At 36.1% G+C, this 20683-nt stretch overlaps 1 protein-coding gene across 2 annotated transcripts in view; it reads left to right on the top strand.

Annotated features, from left to right (window-relative positions):
• LOC106669148 (serine proteinase stubble) overlaps window positions 1-20683 on the top strand; it is a 302112-nt gene that overhangs the window by 59475 nt on the left and 221954 nt on the right. For both annotated transcript variants that reach the window (XM_024229269.1, XM_024229270.1), the window contains exon 2: window positions 2496-2562. The gene's annotated coding sequence lies outside the window, so the exon portion shown is untranslated. The remainder of the gene's footprint in view (window positions 1-2495; window positions 2563-20683) is intronic.

Below are 20683 nucleotides of genomic sequence, written 5' to 3' on the forward strand. Positions count from 1 at the left end.
TAATGTTCTGGGCATGTTTTCGCAGCAATATAAGAAAACGTTACTTTTCGCCACTTTTTGTTCAGATTAAAGGAAAATTCTTGTATAGTTCAGTATACAATTCTTTCTCTTTAATTAACCATAAGATGGATTATTGAGGGTAGACATCTATAGAAAAGCTGAATAGCATGGGAATAGGATTTCATCATGGCTTATTTGGATTTCATCACCGAGCTCGAAGCCCAGAAATCATCAATATTATGAGCAATAGAGCCGAGTATAAATCCATGTTATTAGATTTTAATTTCCGGAAAGAAATCTTTTGTCTAATTGCTTCTTAATGCGGGGCCGAATCCGTGTCCGGGCCGAAATGGGTCGGTCCAGTTACCTAGGTCGGATGATGACGGTCCGGATGATGGCGTAGATGGTGATGATGATGTTTCGGTTAAACCGCTCTTCTTTGGAACCGTGTCAACTCGTTTTCTAATACCGAACCCGAATGGTTTTCACTCTTTCGACGGAGGAATAGACGAGGTGGCCGATTTCTGCGACCGCAGAATGACATTACATATTTCCTGTCTTGCCCGGTGAAATGACTTTAAATTGATTTTCAACGGGGGGCGATTTCACAACAATCATTTCTTTTTTAAGGTTAAGATGAAAAATGAGCAAATATGTAGTCTTCCATAGACCTTCCGACTAATTGGAACCATTTTGTGCCCGTAGTCGCTCTTTTTAGGCAATTTCGTATTTACCTATCTTTGCAAATGTTTGGTTTTACTCGTAAATAATAGAAATAAATATACAATACCGAATTGGTTTTTACAATAATACAGGGTAAACCAGTCTACAAAACCCACAAAAGCAGCTAAGTTCCTTAATGTAGGAGATTATATAGCAATTGGTGCCTTTTTGTGATAGTTTTTTTTTAGTTTTTGTATTTGTGGCCTGCTTGCAGTGTTGTTCTAATCTAAATTGATTCTTCTTTTAAATAATCAGAAAATCGTTAGGCTAAGTAGAGCTAGGGTTAGGTTAGATAGGGTTAGAGTTCGGAACGGGTTAGATTAGGTAGAGGTAGGGTTAGGGACGGTTTAGGTTAGTTCATGTTAGAATTAGGGATGGATAAGATCAGGGTAGAGTTAGACTATAGACAGGTTAGGCTAATTAGGCTTAGAGTTAGCGACTGGCTAGGTTAGTTAGAGTTAAGGTTATAGTCGGGCTAGGTTAGGTATAGTTAGAATGTGTGGTGATTAGTGACCGTTAATCGATAATTATTCAGAAATCGTGAGATGCGGTCTGGTGTGATGTAGGTTTCAGAAATACATTTTCTTTATCGTGCTAACGTTTCGATCTTTATTGAGATCATCTTCAGGGCTCGAAGGGTTTGTCTTCCGTGTAATTGTGCCATTCTCTCCATAATTGTGGCACCCTCAACACGACACGCAAGAATGGCACAATTACACAAAAGACAAACACTTTGAGCCCTGAAGATGATCTCAATAAAGATAGAAACGTTGGTACGATAAAGAAAATGTTTTTCTGAAACCGACATTACACCTGACCGCATCTCACGATTTCTGAATAATTATATTTAGAATTATAGACCGGCTGTGTTAGTTAGGATCAGAATTCGGGAATAGTTAGGTTAAGCGGGATTTGGGTTAGCGTAAGGTAGAAAGATTAGCGGGATGGGTTAAGTTAGGTATGGCTAAGGGCACGTTAGGTTAGGTAGATTTAGAGTTAGGGACAGTTTAGGTTAGTTAGGGTTAGAATTAGGGACGGGTTAGGTTAAGTAGAGATATGGTCACAGACGGGTTAGGAAAGGTTAGTGACTGGAATAAAAAAATTGTGTTGACATTTAAAAGGAAACCAACTAGCTTTCCCCAAAGTTCAAACTTTAAATCTTTTTTGGTCCGTGTCTGGCACAATTTCTTCAACAGAGCTATTTCAGGAATGGCTGACTAAACCTAGGCAAACTCAAACTGAAAAATCATTTATTTTCTTTTAAGAACTACCATCTTTCTTAAAACTTTTGTTTCTTTATAAAAAATAAAACAAATAGGCTTTACGTTTAGTATGTGGTTGTAACATTAGCAAAAATAATGTACAACATTTACGCGTTAAATATTTAAAATATAATCTGTGAGCATAAACCTTAGAAGTATCCATCTTGGATCTCATCAATATTTTCATTTATTCGTAATAGCATCACGCTAAAGGAACCGTAGAGGCATAAATATGTACAACCAGGTGATCGATTGTTGTTTGTTTATGAATTATTGAACAGCGTACGTACTAGCCGTTTATGTCATGATTTTGCAAGGAAATGGACAAAATAACATATACATAAATAAAACTGACCTCAAAACAGTTTGACCCAAATACGGCTTGTGCTTGTAACATATATTTTCAAGATACATCTCTTGGTTCATGCTATCGTTTCACATAAAAGATGAACAATGACACATCTCCAATAGTTGAAATTTTCATTTCTAATCTGTTTTTTTTCTTTTTAGGGCAGATAGCTGCGGCGGGTTTTGCATGCGACGTTCAACCGCAGATCATCTGGCGAAGCCCAATCAGGTATGTGGCGTTCTGAGAAAAGCCGTTCAAGCCCCTACCGAAGCAATTAGCCGTGTTCCGTCCAAAGCGGAAACACCGATAATTAGTCGAGATACACTCTGAACGACTCATGCTATTCTGGAGATGAGTCAGAAGGAAAATTGAAGAGCCATGCCACAATTCCAAAATTATCTTCTTTAAATTATATTCTTCACTTATTGTTTATGTTGCAGTGCTACGTAATCTCGTCACAAACACGTTTTACAAAGGATCAGAGACTCTATCCATGTCTGATACATTTGAATTCGGCTGCCTGTTTTGCGAATCGATGAGTTTTATAATTTCTTCTATTTCCAGTGTGTGCTTTCACCCATTACAAACCTATCTTCCATCCCATAGCGTTAAGCGTTCTCCCAAGATGTCTTATGCTTTGGACTACTAGCAAGTGATTGCGTAGATCTCTAAATATAACAAATGAAAAATGGCAAAAGGGGGGAAAACTCATAAGGTGGGGTTGAGATGGGGAGTTGATGTCCGAGTGGATCGAGGTCACGATAGCTCAAGTGGCGGCGTATCTAGCCGAAGGTCGTAGGTTCGAATCCCTCTCGTGCCATAAGCTTTTTTTCATCTCAACTAAAAACCTTAATTAATTGTCATCTAAATACAGCAATAAGTCTCCAACTGCAATCCTCCCTAATCCTATTCCAACCTGAACTAACACTAATTATAGTTACTTGACCTAAATTAAACCTACACCTAACCTAACCTGACCCGTACCTAAATCTAACCCTAATCTTAACCTTTTCCATAAACCAACCTCCTAAACTCAACCTAACCACAACTTAACTCTGACATAATTATATGTAACCCTACCCAAATCTAACCTACCTCTCTTCTTAATATAATATAAATAATATATATATATATATAATTATGCAGGGTGGGCGACCAAGACCCGAGGGGTTAAACGCCTGGGTCGACTCGTACCCCATCCATAAAAGGTCCGGTACTTGGTCGGTGTCCTGCATAAACCTCTTGGACTTGTTCACAAACCCCAAGATTTTGGACCATTTTATCTCGGGGAGTGATTTGGTGATGCCCTCTCCTTCAAAGTTCAATCTAGACCTAGCATACCTTGCCGTTTCTTCTTTTATTTCGCAAAAACGGCAAAAAGGATCTGGTAGAATACCCATTACAAAGTGTCTTCTCAGTGGGCAGTGGCCCGTCAGAATACCTATCAGCCTCCTAATTCCCTTCCTTGAGATAGAGAATAGCCATTTCTATTCTGCTGGTTTGATCGCCTTAACAATCTCTCTCGATTGCCTGTGTCCGGGGGATAAATTCCACTCCGTAAGGAATTGTTTTATGCCTCAGTTATTAATACTCTCTTTCGCTGTGCTCATAGAGTGAGGTAATACCGGTTGTGGCACGACAAACGCAGTATTAGAACCTTCTTTGGCTAGGCCATCCGCCTCTTCTTTGCCATGGTGTCCTATATGTGCTGGTATTCAAATAAGGGTTACCTTGTTCTCAAACCTGGAAGAGATCCTATTGATAAGATCTGCAGTTTCCTCCACCAGTCGTGAGGTTGATAAATCTTTTTGTAATCCCCTAAGACTAGCCTGACTGTCAGAAAAAATTCTAATATCTTTTCCCTTAATTTTATTTTCCATAAGTGTTTTACAACACACATTAATGGCCCAGATTTCCGCCTGAAAAACGGAGGTGTTATTACCAAGAGGGGAGGAGATGCTGATTCCTAATTTTGGTATGTAGATTCCTGCACAACCCCCTCTACCTTTGTTAAGTGATCCATCTGTGTAGCTTAAAAATGAGAGAAATTCTAGAATGTATCAGGGGAAGCGAGTAGAGTCCCACTATATTTTACTTGATGTAACACAGCAGACTCAATGAAAATCGGAAAAAATCGTTCTTAAACAAGACGGTGTATATTCTACAAAAAGAAAATCCCGATATAGTGATCGGGAGTCTGTGGTATTATACTTAATAAATATTTTAGGCTAATAAAACTTTCGTACCCTACGGAATATCTTTGAATTTTATGTTAAACTGATCTAAGCATTGCCCCATAAAATTTAAAAAGAATGTTCTTTTTTCAACATTATAAAATTTAATGCTAAACATTGCTAACAATTTCTTTTCAATTAATTAATCTTTAATTAAGGTTTTGGTTGAGATAAAAAAGTCAGTGTCACGAGCGGGATTCGAACCCACTGACTTTTTTAAAATTGAAGAATTTATTTGGTCAATCGGATCAAGAAACATAATAGATGTATTTAGCAAAATGAAGTATACACTAAAGCACTCCGTGGCCATTTCATTTTCGCCGAGAATCGAATAGATTACACGACATTTGAAAAATGGCAAAAAGGAGGGAAAATGCAAAAGTTTAGGGGTTGAGTTGGAAAGTTGGTGTGCGAGTGGCTCGAAGTCACGATAGCTAGTGGTAGAGCAGCGGTGTAAATAGCCGAAGATCGTGGGTTCGAATCCCGCTCGTGATACTGACTTTTTATCCCAACCAAAGCCTTAATTAATTGAAAAAAATTTATTTGGTCAATCGGACCACGAAACCTAATAGATCTAATAAGCAAAATGAAGTATACTTCTCTAAAGCTCTCCATGGCCATTTCATTTGTCGCCGAGAATCAAAGAGATTACACGTCTTTTGAAAAATGGGAAAAAGGAGGGATAATTCAAAAGGTTGGGTTGATATGGGAAGTTGGTGTCCGAGTGGATCGAAGTCACGATAGCTCAAGTGGTAGAGTAGCGGAGTATTTAGCCGAAAGTCGTGGGTTCGAATCCCGCTGGAGACACTGACTTTTTTATCTCAACAAATACCTTATAGAAAGATTAATTAATTGCTAACAATGTAACATTTACATAATATTTTCTTTAGTTTGGTAATTTTAAGTCATTTCTGTGTCTATTTTGGGCGAAAAGATCAAAACAACCAGTACAATCAGATCAAAATGATTACCCGCAAATCTCGTGAAGAAATCTCGCAATTGTATATTTTGGTGTATGACGTTATATTTTTCTTTTAATTAATTAATCTTAAGGTTTTGGTTGAAATGAAAAAGTTAGTGTCACTAGCGGGATTCGAACTGACGACCTTCGGCTCAATACGCCGCTGCTCTAACCACTTGAGCTATCGTGGGACCACTAAATGTAATTATTATATTTTTCTTTCGAAAATCGATAATACAATACAAAGTCATATCCGATACCGGTGTGCTTTGTGTACAATTGAAATCTAAGCCATTAAAATAGAGAGTCCCGGACTCGGAGCGAACCCCCCCTATTATCTACAATTGTTTAATAACTAAACTCATTTCACTCCAGACTTGGAGCATCGAAATTATCCTGGATTATTAACCCCCGGAATGGCTGATGTCGAATATTCACAGTACGGCACTAATCGGGTTGATACCTCGTTATAGCCCTTTCCCGGATGCAAATGCCGTCCTAGAACTCCTGATAGTCTCGCTTTACCAATTGTCTTTTAACTCTTTTTACAAACGAGGCTATTAGGACCGCGAAGTAACGATCTTATCGTTAGGCTGTAGGTAAATTTTGTTTGTTTAAGTATTAAAATGTTAAAGTATTTAACATTTCAAGTCTGCTTTTATAAATTAGGGCTGGTATTTATGTTGTATTCAATACATAAAGTTCTATATATTTTAGATATTCTCTTTTCATTTATTCATTGAGCTAATTAATTTTTGAACTGATTACACCATCTGTGCCTTTTTTGGTTTTGTCTCACCTATCCCATATCTGACTTTTTGCAGCTTCTTGGCTTGCATTTCTATAAAGCTTTTGGGTTTATAGACGGAAGATATGTTCTTTCTGTTGTCAATTAGACGGTCGCATTTCGCTCCACCTGTCAACCTCTTAGTCACAGTATGTCACTGTGTCCGGGATGGGCCTCGCGGAGGCGGCTCACTCGGGATTTTAGGAGGAGGAGGAATAGGCTTTATATTTTCTGTCATTTGTTCTTTCTTTCTATTAATCATAGACATCACACTGCAAAGGCATTGACTTATGTTAGGCCGGCTATCGTTTTTGCCTCATGATGGCTTTCCACATTTTTTCGGTAGCCAAGTACCCAGCACGGCTGGATATGACGCGGCGTAAGGAGTCCATGCTAGCCTCATCAACATTGGATTCGTACATCCATCTCGTCCGGATGACTGTGTACTTTTCGCATACTAAGGCCACATGTTTCAAGCATGCCGCACTAGCACAATGGACTGTCTTTCTGTCCAAATCCATGGAGCTTGGCTGAGAAGTCCCCATGCCATGATAAACTGATTAAACCGTAAATGCTAAATAACAAATAAACCATCGATGGATAAACGTCTAAGTAGTCGAATGATTCTCTCTCTCTCTCGCTCTCTCACTCTCTTTCTCTCTCTGAGGAATATGAAACTTAAACAAATAAAAAATAAATAAATAAAATAAAAAAAGAGCTAAAAGGTCCAAATATATAAATATTCCAGATAGATACAAAAAAATCAAAGCTATTGGAATCATGTTTCCATTAAGGTCTTTGGCCAAAAGCAACAGAAACTGAAGATGCGACTATGACTCAAATAAATTGTTTGCAAAGACCAAGCATAATTAAGGATGGGGGATTTTTTGCAATATTTCTCTTAGGTGTTCAAAGGCTAGTTGACCATCTGATTTCAGAATATTCGAGCACTGTTTTCGTTAGATTCAAGGAATGAATTCGTTGTGATAAGGTACTGCGCCTAAAACTCTCGTTAGTTCTTTTAGGTTTTTGGGAATTTAAATTCTCTTAATTGCCTCAACTCTTGAAGGATCTATTGATATCTATGATACACCAACTGAATTATATGAAATTATATGACCCATACATTTTATTTAGGTTTTAATTGATTGAATTTTATCCGGATTAATAGTCAATCGTGACTTTTGTAAAATTGTGGACACATAATTCACAGGCTTTAAATGCGTTGAGAGTTTTGGGAAGTAAATTGACAGATTATCGATCAAGGCTCATAAAAATTTCAATTTTCCATCTTTGAAACTTTTCAATCAACATGCTTAAATCTAAAGGTAAACCAAATGGAACTACGTTATATTGGTAATGTAGCCCATGTAGTAACAAAATCTGTACTCACTTTGTTTATCTAGAGGGATATGCTGAAATCATTTTGTTTAAGCCAATTTGTGTAAAATATTGGGCTCTGCGCGAATTATCAACAATTTTTATAGATGGTAATGGCTAATGAATATGCCTTACACGTTTATTCATTTTTCTATTGTTAACATAAAATCGCATTTTTTCTGTTAGGTTTTTAACAAGAAATTTTCAATAATACACATATTTAATAATTTATTAACTGCATTTCACATTTTTTGAATTTGTAAAAGAACGAAAAGGCCTATGTCTAAAGAATGTATTGATTTTTTGTGACCGCTTTGTAGAGCAGCGAAAATCATATATTTTTCTAGCCATGGACTCGTTTTCTAAAGTTTTATAAGCGATTCCAACCCGTAATATGAATTTGTAATGGCTAATTTTTATATAATTTTCATTATTTATTGACAACGAAATAAAGTAAGATAAGATATTAAAAAATATATATTCTTAATTAATACTTTCTTTTACAAAGTTAATTCCGCCTCGAGAAATATCGATTTCTCTGAGGTGTGACGTCTGGAAAGTAAAAGTAAGTATTAGCGAGAATGGAGTGGGTTCAACCCCGCCCCGAGTAATATCGATTAACCTGGGGCAGTGATGTGACCATACATCTATGTTTTCGGTGATGTAAAATATGTATTGTATGTTTTGTTTCGAGAGACTAGTATTTTAGGATATAGACGTGGTATACATTTTAAAGCAGAGGGTCAGAATCCACCTAGACGCTCAAATGGTTTCAGTTGAAAACAAAATACGCGCTAAAGAAGAGAAAAAGAAGGAAAACACGCGGTGTCCTCAGATGTTAGTCGGCCCATAAACTTCCCACTTTATTATTATTGCAATGTTACTTCACATGTACATACATAAAATTAAATTCAACTCTTCTTCAATCCTTCAAATCAAAAAATATTTTTAAAAAAATCAGTGAATTTGTAAATGAAAATTACGGTTAGCCAGAAATAATTACATACATATAACGGAGATTTAAATACCTCTTTTGTTTCTTTGAATGTCGCGTCGCATAGGCAGACTCAATATTTCAATATTTGATAGATCATTTTTGGCGCGCTTGCAGCCTCCTTTTATGGAAGCATGAACCATCTTAGACTAGTCCAGAATTTTCCAAATAGAACCGTATGGCTTTTCGGACATGCTGATCCAAAGGTTTTTGATCATCATTTGGTCATTTTTTATTTATTTAATTTTATTTATTTATTTGATTTTTTAAATATATATTCTAAAGTTTTATAATTATCACATTTCTCTCGGACCGCGGTAGCCGAGTGGTTAGCATGAGAGACTCTCACGCCGCGGTCGTGGATTCGATTCCCACCGTTGCCCCTGGCCCTTTTTTCCCAATAATCCCCCAAATTTGAACACACATATACGAATTTGTCACATGGCTAATATGCATAGTTCATAACGCCAAAAAAAAAAAAAAAAACATTTCTCTCTCTCTCTCTCTCTCTCTCTCCCCCCTCTCTCTCTCTATCTCTCTATCTATATCTATCTAATGTTGAAATCTATGTTATTTGGTTAGACAATCCCGAGCCAAAAAAGAACTCCAATCATGTAAAATTCTTTAATAACTGAACTCTTGACTAGATTTGGATCTCTAGTTACATTTTCCAACTGACAGTTTATACTTAAATAATATTTCTCCTCTGCCTCGTGCCATTCTTTCTGTTCGGATCTAATAAAAACGTCATGTCTTCTAGCCTGATAAGTGGTAACAATGTAGGTGCAAAGCATAACTATTAAGACAACAGAAAATTTCAAAACGTAATATAAAATATTTTCCTGGAATTTACTCACGTTTGCTTCTTTTGATATCTTCTTTGAAATATGAATGGTCAAAATAGTTTTATTGCTGTTTAGTATCAGGAAAAAGGAGTAAAAATTATCCTCCAGTGACTTATAAACTTTTGTAGAAACTATTACACAAAAGATTAAAGCCTCTTATAGAAAAAAGCAGAGTTACCATTAATTTGGCTTTAGAACAAAATACTAAATCATGTTCACAAAGCTTTAGAAGAGAAACATATATGTTCAGCTGTGTTTCTTATATGTATATATATATTAACCCTTTAATAAAATCTAGCATAAAGGCTACATGATCTACAAAATCTTCCCCACCCAGTATGTACAACGTATTACCTATCTGTTAGCGAGACTATTCCCATAAATGCAAGAGGGCTTGTTTATTTTCAGAAACAAAGCTGGTGTTCCCCAGGGAAAAGTCCTTGGACCAATCCTGTATCTGTTTTATATGTTTTATATCTGTTTTACGAGGATGGTATTGGTCACTGGGTGATGTGCGGGTATTAACTGGATAAAAGATTTGTATTGATGTAGCTGGAAAATACAGTAANTGGAGCAACAGCTTTATTTATAACCAGATCCTTAAACCTGTCTGGATTTATGGCACAAAATTGTGGGGCTGAACCCACCATGTGGGATTACTGAAGAGAACCAACTTTACGTTTGAAATTTAAAAGAGTAATAACCTCAGTGGGTAAAACCTAACTTAAAACTTAACTAGTTTTGTAATTATAATAAACAATGAATCGAGTCATTTTTAGTACATTTTTAATTAACAAATAAATTAATAAAAAAATAGGTTGTTACCAAGACTGTGGCACGGATGTGCATGAAGATTGTCTTCTGGTCAGGTTATTTAAACTAGTCACTTACGAAACATATCCAAAAGCTTCTTAACACGTTAATCCGCGGGAAATATTTCGTTTGACTTGATTACTAAACTGATATTTTTTGAGAGAAGTGAGAGCTGTACGCCAATTTTACCGTCATCCACCTGATGCTACCACCCACTACTGACGTCCATGTTCTTTTTTTGGAATATGTATTTTGACCAGTATGTGTTTTTCTGATGGCTTTTGAAACTGTGTTAACTATGTTACCTTAAAATCATTCTCAATTTTGTTTTTAACAATGGAACCTGCCCAATTTCTTACAAAATTGTTGCCAAGATATTAACTGTAGGTTTAGGGGATAATGTTTTGAAAGCGCAAAGAGCTTTTATTATGTAATGTAAGCAAGCATATGGGTATGTACCAGTAAGGGTCAAATCTTTGTACGTCATTTATGTGTTTAAAATTGGTTTAAAGCTTTTAACTTTACAAACAATTGTTGATTTTTAACTAATGCAGTTAGAAAATGTCTTAGGGTTTTAATGAACTAAGAACATACAGGGACGTAAAATCTAAAAAATTCTTTAAATTCTAGTCAGTACTAAAACTGGACTATAACATTTTATACAACTGTAGCCTGGATGTTATTTTAGTCTGTCAGACACGATTCCAAAATGATCTCAAACAACCAAGTTCATCACCCGGCAAACCCTTCGCAGAACAATCCAAATTGTTTTCGACTTTCTTCAAAGGATCCAGGTTGTAAAAACCAGCAGAATTGCGATGAATCACGAAACACCGTCTTCCCTCCTGGATAATCTCTCAGGTACATAGCAACATCTTCCCTGGCGGACCCTTGGAGACGGGCCAAATCTCGGACGGTACGGACGTCCATTTTGCCGTCTCTGACAATGAGACAATTCACTTTCCCGCTTCGAATTGTTAATCGGCCGGGTAACAGATTTTATTAATCATTAATCCGACCACTCTGATTCATCGCCCCTCTTAACGAGAACATGAATAAATTGACGTGCCGGCATGAATAATTCCAGACGGGTATGTACAACTAGGTTAATACGTTCAACGGGCGGAACATCGTGTTTTCAAAACATTGAATAGTGGGAGAAATAATCGTAGCTCTTTTTTTGGTGGTGTTTTATTAATAGTAAAATAGTCGTAGTACATATAATCGTAGATGTAATTTATTATTTTGTATTTCTAATTGATTGGAAATACGTAGTATTCGTGGTAGCAATTATTGAGGTAAAAATAATGGTAGTGAAGTGCAGATCTTGAGTGAGTACAAATACTTTGATTCTAAAATTTTTAGCATTGTATAAATTCATTTTTTCACCTCCTACATGTATTTTTATAATTTAAACAATTTTTATAAATCCCAGGCGCTGAAGATGATCTCAATAAAGATCGAAACGTTAGCACAATAAAGAAAATGTTTTTCTAAAACCTACGTCACACCAGACCGCATCTCACGATCTCCAAATAATCATTAACCAATGGTCACTAAATCCCACACAAAATAATGGTAGTGATTAGTTGACAGTAGTAGCAATGACTAAGTACTAGTTTACAAAGATTAGCAAACCTATGTATCACAGGGGCGATGAGAACAACCCCTACAAACGCATTAGAAACCTTGCTAAACCTACCTCCACTAGAAATATTCATACAAGGAGAGGCTAGGAAAAGCTCATTTAGGCTCCAAAAACAATTAAATTGGAAAGGAACCAAACAATTCGGGCATACAACCATAATCAATAAAATCAGACACCCATTATTAGAAATGGGGACTGACTACATGATTCCGGAAACAATCTTCACAACTTCCTATAAAGTCTCAACAGACTATAAAGGAGAGGGAGAACACAGGAAAGGACCAGATACAATGATATGGTATACGGATGGCTCCAAAACAAACGAAGGAACCGGATCAGGCATTTTCTGTACAAGCCCAAAACATGAGCAATCAAACTCATTAGGGAAGTATACTTCGGTCTTTCAAGCAGAAATACATGCCATCAACGCTTGTGTCCTGGAAAATCTTAAAAGAGGTTACACTGACAAAAAAATCCTCATAAGATCAGACAGCCAAGTAGCTATTAAAGCATTGGCATGTAAAAGAATTACATCAAAACTCAGTGAATGTATCCAAAATCTCCAAAACCTGGGAAAACACAACAACCTGGTGATATCTTGGGTGCCAGGGCACAGGGGAATTCTGGGTATCGAAGAAGCAGACAAACTGGCCAGAGGAGGATCTGCAAGACCATACATAGGCCCCGAACCTATCCTTGGGATAACAAAAACAAACAGAATCCTCCATCGCAGAATGGATCCAAACAAAACAAAGAGAGAAGTGGATAAACTCTAACGGTGCTAGACATAGTAAACTTATAATGAAACAACCCTCACCAAAATTGGCAAAAACACTGCTACAATTGGAGAGGGCAAAACTCAGAGGAGTGGTGGGACTACTAACCGGTCACTGGTATCTGAGAAAACATCTACACAACATGGGTATATACAATGATGATCCCATTTGCAGATTATGTAATGAGGAGGAGGAAACTGCCACTCATATCATATTCGAATGCGAAGCAACAGCTCAATGGAGGATTAACCTAACGTAAGCAAAAGACTCAGGGAACCTAATTGCAGCAATAACAGTCAATGACCTGATACTTCTGAGAAGAAGGATTGAGTCTATTGACTAATCTAGGGAACTGGGAAGGTACAATAAGCCAGAAGGCTGCAGTGCCTGGGGAATACAAGCCCCGCTTCCCAGTATTCTTTCCACCATACCACACCAAGTACTAGTTTCAGGTAGAGCAGTGATATGGAAGTGAAAAGTTTAAAAAAAAGTAAAAAAAGCCATATTTATATTAAATCAAATAATGAAATGTTGTATAACAGAATAGTGATTTGTAATAGTAGATTTGTAGAACTAGTAGCAGCAGCGACGGCAAGTTCAGCAATAGTAATTTTAGTTATATTATGTGGTGAAGTTGTAGTTGTTTTCATTGCATTGTAGTGGTTGAATTAATATTGGCAGTAATAGTAGAATATGGACTTATAGAAAATTAGATGTAGTTGTAGTTCTGTGGTTATTGTAGTAATGTGTTGTAGCGGAAGTAGAGTTATTTTTTTATAGTTATAGCAGGAGAGGCAGTCGAAGTAGAATCAGTTGATGTTTTTATAGTAGTTTAGCACTATAAGCAGTAGTAATTGTAGTAGTAGGTTTTGTAGATGTGGATGTAATGGTAGTTGTTGTAGTAGCAGTTGCATAGCAGCTTTATAGATTGTAGGTGTTGGTATAGCTTTTTAGGCGTTTTTAGTAGTTGTAGTAATAATAGATGATGTACTTTTAGTATTTGTTGTAAAAGTATTAATGTTTAACTAATTAGTTATATTAGTATTAATGTTTGTAGTGGTATTGATGTGATGTTGCGTTTTGTTAGCGATAATAGCACAAGCAGTAGTGGTACTGTTATCAAGAGTGTAGTTTAGGTGATGGCTTATGTGTTGGTAAACATAGTGGTTGTGCTAGGACATAGATTTTATTATGAAAAGTGATAGAGATTGTAGCGAACATACTAGTATAGTGAAAAGTGCAATAGTTGTATTAATAGTACTAGTCACAGTAGCAAGTAGTGATAGTATAATTGTTACAAATGAGAAAAAATGAAAGTAAGAGTGGTAGGCTGATAACGCCAGTGGTAATAGAAGTGAATGATATTAGTGCTTCAAGTTGAATTCTAGTTGCAATACGAACCGTAGTCCTCTAGGAAGTGGTTGTACCTGTAGCATTGGAATTAGAGATGATAGTGGTACCCTACTGATAGCAGTAGTTGCGGTAGTAGTGGTGAGAAATATTTCCATATTTTTTTCTTTTTTTTCAGATTTTTAATAAGAAATTTTGAAATCATCGCGGTTGTTTAATATCCCGTGACCCATAAATAACCCAGGCTTGGGCGGTTGACTCCGTACCCGAAGTGGACCTAACGGTACCCCCTAAAATATGATCGGGCTCGTTAAAAAATATAACGACATCATGCTGCTTACATACGAACCATAACCATAATCCCGTCTATACCTGAGAAGGGTGATAACCCGAATATCCATTATGAGCCGTGGCTAAACCGAAGTTGAGGGTAAGTATACGTCTTAACTTTTTGCCCGTTTGTTTTGTCGGAGGTTGTTAGGCGTTTTGCCAAAACCTTGTAAACATTTTGTTCCTCTTTTGAGCTTTTAAGTACGACCTAGCTATTATACTGTGGAAAGAGTTAAAAACACTTAATATCCGGGGCTGTCCCATTAAAAAATGAAATGGAGGGGAAGAAAAAGTTTTGTTTTCAAATTCAAATATTTTTTATGAATATCGCTGATATTTCATATGAATCTTCGTTTATTATTATTTTCTTTCGTTACTTACACGTTTCAAAATTATGTCCTCAGTGAGAAACTATCTTTTTTCAAAAACGTTTTTCTTCAGTTCCTCACTGAAGATTGCGTGAAGCTAAAACGATTATGCGTAAATCATAAACCAGCTAGTTTAGGCGTACACATCAAAGAGACTAGTGTAGATCAGTTCAACATCTGTTCGTCCACGATATTTAATAGAAGTATATTTTATTTACATTGTTGACGAAATAAATACAAAAAAATAAAAATAAAAACCAAGAGATTTTTTTTAAGTAAAGTATGAAGTTCTTGCCTTTATTTATCCTAGACTGTAACAGGATGCGGTAATCTTCCCTCCGAGCTCAATATAAGATATTATGTAAGGAATTGGTTGAAATGAAAAACTTAGTACCACGAACGGGATTCGAACCCACGACCTTCGGCTAAATACGTCGCTGCGCTAACCACTTGAGCTATCGTGACATCGATCCACATAACCTTACATAGAAAGATTCGAGCCGAGAATATAATCCTAATTACACGACATTTGAAAAATGGAAAAAAGGAGGGAAAATTTGAAAGGTTGTTCTTAAATGGTTAGAGCAGCGGCGTATTGAACCGAAGGTCGTGGGTTCGAATCCCGCTCTTGGCATTGACTTTTTCATTTCAACCAAAACTTGACATAAAAAGATTAATCAATTGAAAGAAGTAATTTGGTCTCTAGACCACTAAATATAATGGATTTAATAGAAATTACTTCTTTGATAGGCAGACGTTTTTAGGATGGACTCTAGAACTTTTATCTTTTCTTTTGAGTTCTCCCAGGTTATAGATATCATTACATAAATAGGCTAATTTTTTGGAGGGGGTCGAGAACATGGCCTTTTTGTCACGCTTAGGTTTTTGTAAGGATTTGTACTTCTTCATTGGCAAAATCCTTAATCCAGTCAGAATTTACACACTTTTCATATAACAGTAAAGTATATAAATACACCAGATTGAAAGCACAAAACAGAAGTAAGTTGGATAATGGACGGAGTTTAGACAAAGTCTAAAGTATAACAGTTTCGAAAGCAAACTACTTCAAATTGTTTACATCCAAATAAATAAGCCCTACCAATTAGTGCAGTTTCGATTTGTTATCTTTATTTGTTCGGTTTGAGTGTGGTTTAATCCTAAAAGCCACTTTGCATGGAATTGATTCAACGAGGCTAAGAGTAACTAATAGAAGGTCGTCTCGACTCTCAAATCGGCTTCTGATAAGTGGACATTGATGTATGTAAATGTTGTATATTTATGCAAATACAAACCAAATCGCATGTAAGAACATGTTGAATTGAGACGTTGCGATGAAAGCTTTTGGCTGATGAGTTCTATTATATCGAATGTAGGAAGCACTAAGACTTTCTTCAGCCTGTACAACTGAAACTGAAACTTAATTACTTTCTAAGCTTAATTGTTCTATTTTAAGCGCATTTGCTTAGTTCAACCAGAGCCATTATGAGGTCTTTTATCAATTGGATGAAGTTTGCTTGTCGACCTGCTGTGCTTTCCATTCGTCGGAGAGGCGCTTTCTCGTCGTCGGATCGATCACTCTCGCCTGGCGACAATTACATTGTGATTAGAAACCGAGATAATTACTCGGGAGATAACGAATCTTCCGTCTATTGTTCAAGAAGATATCGGCTTGACTTCTAATTGAGAAGTCTAATTCCTGATCGTACCCTTCTATTATTATTCCGGGGCGTTCCCTCATCAAACGGATTTCAGAGTTAATCCGATCAGGCGAACAAATTGTATCTTGACGGTATTTTGATCGAAATCGATCATCTACGGTCCGCCTATCCTCGCTGTACTCCTTCAAGCCGAATTCTGACGGAATAGTCAAACGACTCGTTCCTTCGATGTTTTAATGCTAAGAACTTGAAAAATCACGAAGTATACTTCAATATTTGGATTTTGTTAGAAGATTAAATTTTAAGAAAAGATTGTACCAAGTAAAAATCAACTAAAAAAAAAGAGTTAATAAAAAAAAGAAGAAATAACAAAGAAACGAGAAAACGTAAAATTTAATAAAAAATATAGATAAAAATATTAACAAATAAAAGAAATACAAGCAAAATTACCCACAGGCTCATGGGTAAAAAAACACCATCAGGATAAAATTAAAACTAAAACAAATAAAAACCCAAAAAACAAGTAACCAAGACGCAAACTAACAAAAGCAAAGGGCAAAAATTTTGCAATGTAAAAACCGAACTAAAAGAAAAAAAAGACAAAACAAGGAAGTAAAAAAAAAAAAAAATAAGACTACAGAAACAGTGAAGTAAACAAAAATATAGTATATATTAACAATAAAAAGTCCGGATTTAAACCATTAAGAAATAAATAAAACAAAATTACGCACAATCTAGTGGCTAAAAAAATTATTATTACAATAAAATTAATAATACAACAATATAGAAGAAAGAAACAAGTAACCAGGAACAAACTAACAAAGTAAAGGACGAGCAAATAAAATAAATAAGAAGGATCCAAGCCAATGGGCAGCGGAAGAAAGGAATTAAGTGACATTAGAAACCGAAATGAAAAAGGAAAAATACTAGTACAAACTAAAATATAAAATTTTAGGAAAATGTTCCCAATGAGGAAGATTCATTAAAACCCATTATATTTACTATTGACCAAATTACTTTTTTCAAGATTTTTGGTTGAAATGAAAAAGTTAGTGCCACGAGCGGGATTCGAACCCACGATTTTCGGCTAAATACGCCGTTGCTCTACCACTTGAACTATCCACTCGAAAAATGCCAAAAATGAGGGAAAATCCGAAAGGCCACTCGAAAAATCAAACCGAACATATTAATGAATATCTAAAAGCTTGCAAAGGTATTAATTTTTTACAATACACATGAAAATAGTTTAGCATTTTTTGAAAACCAAACAAAATAATAAGCACTTTGAAAAAGTATAATTTCACAACAAAACAAACTATGTATGACGGCTAACAGAAATGATAAAGCAAATAAAGAAAATAAGTGCCGTCAGGAAAACAATCAATAGAATAGACAAATAAATGAAAGAAATAAGCAACAATCGATACCAATGACGATAAAACTAGCGGCAAAAAACAACACACAAGTGCCAATAAAAATAAAATAACTAATAAACCAACTGAAGAGCGAATGAAAAACCAACCATCAAGCAAAGAAATTAATTATATAAAAATTATGGAAGCAAATGACAAATATATGGGAAGGAAAGATATAATAAAAAGAAGAAAAATTTATCAGTGGATAAAGCAAAAAGCTTTAACACTAAAAATATTAATGAGTAAAACATGCGCTCATAAACTAGGAAATGTTTAAGAACTAAATATTAAATTCGAAAAAGGATATGAATAAAGAGAGTAGAATAAAAGGAATAAACAAGACCAAATCGTAAACAGTACGAAAATAAAGAATCCTGCTTTCCAAAGCTTTCCTCTCAGTCTCCCCTACATTTTTTCTTTATTTCTCACTCTCTCTCTCTTTCTCACTCTCTCTCTCTCACTCTCTCTCACTTTCTCTCTTTCTCTTTCTCTCTCTTTTTCTCCCCCTCTTTAGTATTATCTCCCTCCTTCAGTCTTCTCACTTACTCCCTTTTTCCTCATTCTAATTCTCTCACTATTTCTAAGGACTTAAGATGTATGTACTTTTTATGAGCCGAGAGACGTCAAGTAGTCATCAGCGGCCCTCTGCGCTTTAAACGGAAAATTCTTCCTGTTTTTCCCCTTTCACGCATCTTTTCAATGACTCTCTCATGTTTTGTCTCCTGTTTTCTTAATTTGCTTACCTCTCGGAAGTACCAAAGGTTGTCAAATTACTATTAATAGAAAAACACAAACAGATAGCATATAAATATTTTATCGCTTCCCACCTTCCCCGGAAACAAACACCCAGACAGTGCGTGGAGAAAACCTTTGCAATGCCATGATGAAGAGCTGGCAGACCAAGCCTCCGGAAACAAGCCACAAGCCCATTTTAAACCCTGCATTCGCGCTAATAAATTACTTTCACTCTCAAGACAACACACTGTCCCCCCAGAGGGCTTGATATTCCTCGGGTTGGGGGGGGGGCTATAAGATCTTTTTAGAGCTATATTTATTTGTGTTTTTTTAATGAAAATATTAGAAGAGCAGCAACAATTTTTTGACACCCCATTGGACCATTGAAATAGCTTTTCAGTAATAATAATACATATTAACACCTCTTTAAAACATAATGCGTGCTGGTCAATCAGTTGCACGTTGATGGCATGAATCTGGCTTTGTTTATTCGCCCGCAGCACCTAACAAACAAAAAAGGGGGAAAAACAGACCGAACGCATGTCAGGCACTGCAGTTTTCAATATTTAATCGGCCGATCTCCAGCCCAATCTCTCTTAATAGAGATAATTATAGTGTAGCAAACAAGACTGGAAGCCGAATTAAATTATATTAAAATCAAGCCGAGAAAACGTGGGCCTTGAGCCGGACAGATGCAAAAACCTACCCTCGGGGAGTTGAAAGTTACCATTCGGACGAGCATTGATGTATGGCGTGTCGCATAACTTTCTCAGAACATTATGTAAGAATGTAGACAATTGTTTTTCATCCCTGTTCACCCTGGGGAACAAGAAATGCCGAACAAACTTGAGAAATTTCTTATTCAAATTACGAGAGACTCTTGGGACTTGAACGACTTACAGGTCGCGCACATTACACATATCATTCTTATCTTAAATCCTTACTGACTTACTAACAACTATCATTTTTATCATTTATTACTTCTTATGACAAGAATAAGAGGTTTTTCGTGGCTTGGTGTGTCCGTGAGCAATCAATGCCCTAAACACAGTTCATAGTTATACAATTCTTCTCATTCACCATGTGTTTGTTTATTTGCATTGGCACCGTTTCCATTCCGTCCGACAAAATAATAGGCGTCTCCTTTGAAATATTATTGATGCTAAAATCGGTGGCTGCTTGTCCTAAACCGCAATTACACGGCAGGCGGTTTGACGAGCAATTGAGACTGTCGCTCGTTTTCACCACAAACAGGTCCAAAAAAACTTCATAAACCAATGTTCGTTTGTTAACGTTCAAAGTAATTTTTAAAACTAACATTTTTTAATTTTGAGATTTGTTCTCTATGGACAAAAGAGTGCCTTCTACGTCAGTAATGGTGGAATTTTGAATAATTAATCAAATTAATTATCCTTAGCACATTTCGATAAATCCTCATACAGCAATTAAGAATAATGTTTTATTGAATCCAATATATTTAGTGTTCTATAGACCGAATTACTTCTTTCAATTAATTAATTCTTTTTAGGTAAGGTTTTGGTTAAAATGAAAAATTAGTGTCAAGAGCGGGATTCGAACCCACGACCTTCGGTTCGATACGCCGCTGCTCTAACCATTTGAGCTGTCGTACTTCGAACCACTCGGACACCAACTCCCCATCTCAATCTACAACCTTTCAAATTTTCCCTCCTTTTTGCCATTTTTCAAATGTCGTGTAATTAGGATTCGATTCTCGACGACATTTGAAGTGGCCACGGGAAACTGTTAGTGAAGTTATACTTAGTTTACAAACTTTCGAATTTTCCCTCAGTCCTGCCATTTTTGAAATGTCGTTTAATCAATGGCAAAAAGGAGGGAAAATTCGAAAGTAGGTTGGGATGGCGAGTTGGTGTCCGAGAGGATCGAAGTCACGATAGGTGAAGTGGTGGAGCAGCAGCGTATTTAGCCGAAGGTCGTGGGTTCGAATCCTGCTCGTGGCACTGACTTTTTCATTTCAACCAAAACCTGAAATGAAAAGATTAATTAATTGAAAGAAGTAATATCTATATTGTACCA

This window comes from Cimex lectularius, unplaced genomic scaffold, assembly GCF_000648675.2.
Source record: "Cimex lectularius strain Harlan isolate CLEC.00 unplaced genomic scaffold, Clec_2.1 scaffold272, whole genome shotgun sequence".
NCBI classification, from domain to species: domain Eukaryota; kingdom Metazoa; phylum Arthropoda; class Insecta; order Hemiptera; family Cimicidae; genus Cimex; species Cimex lectularius.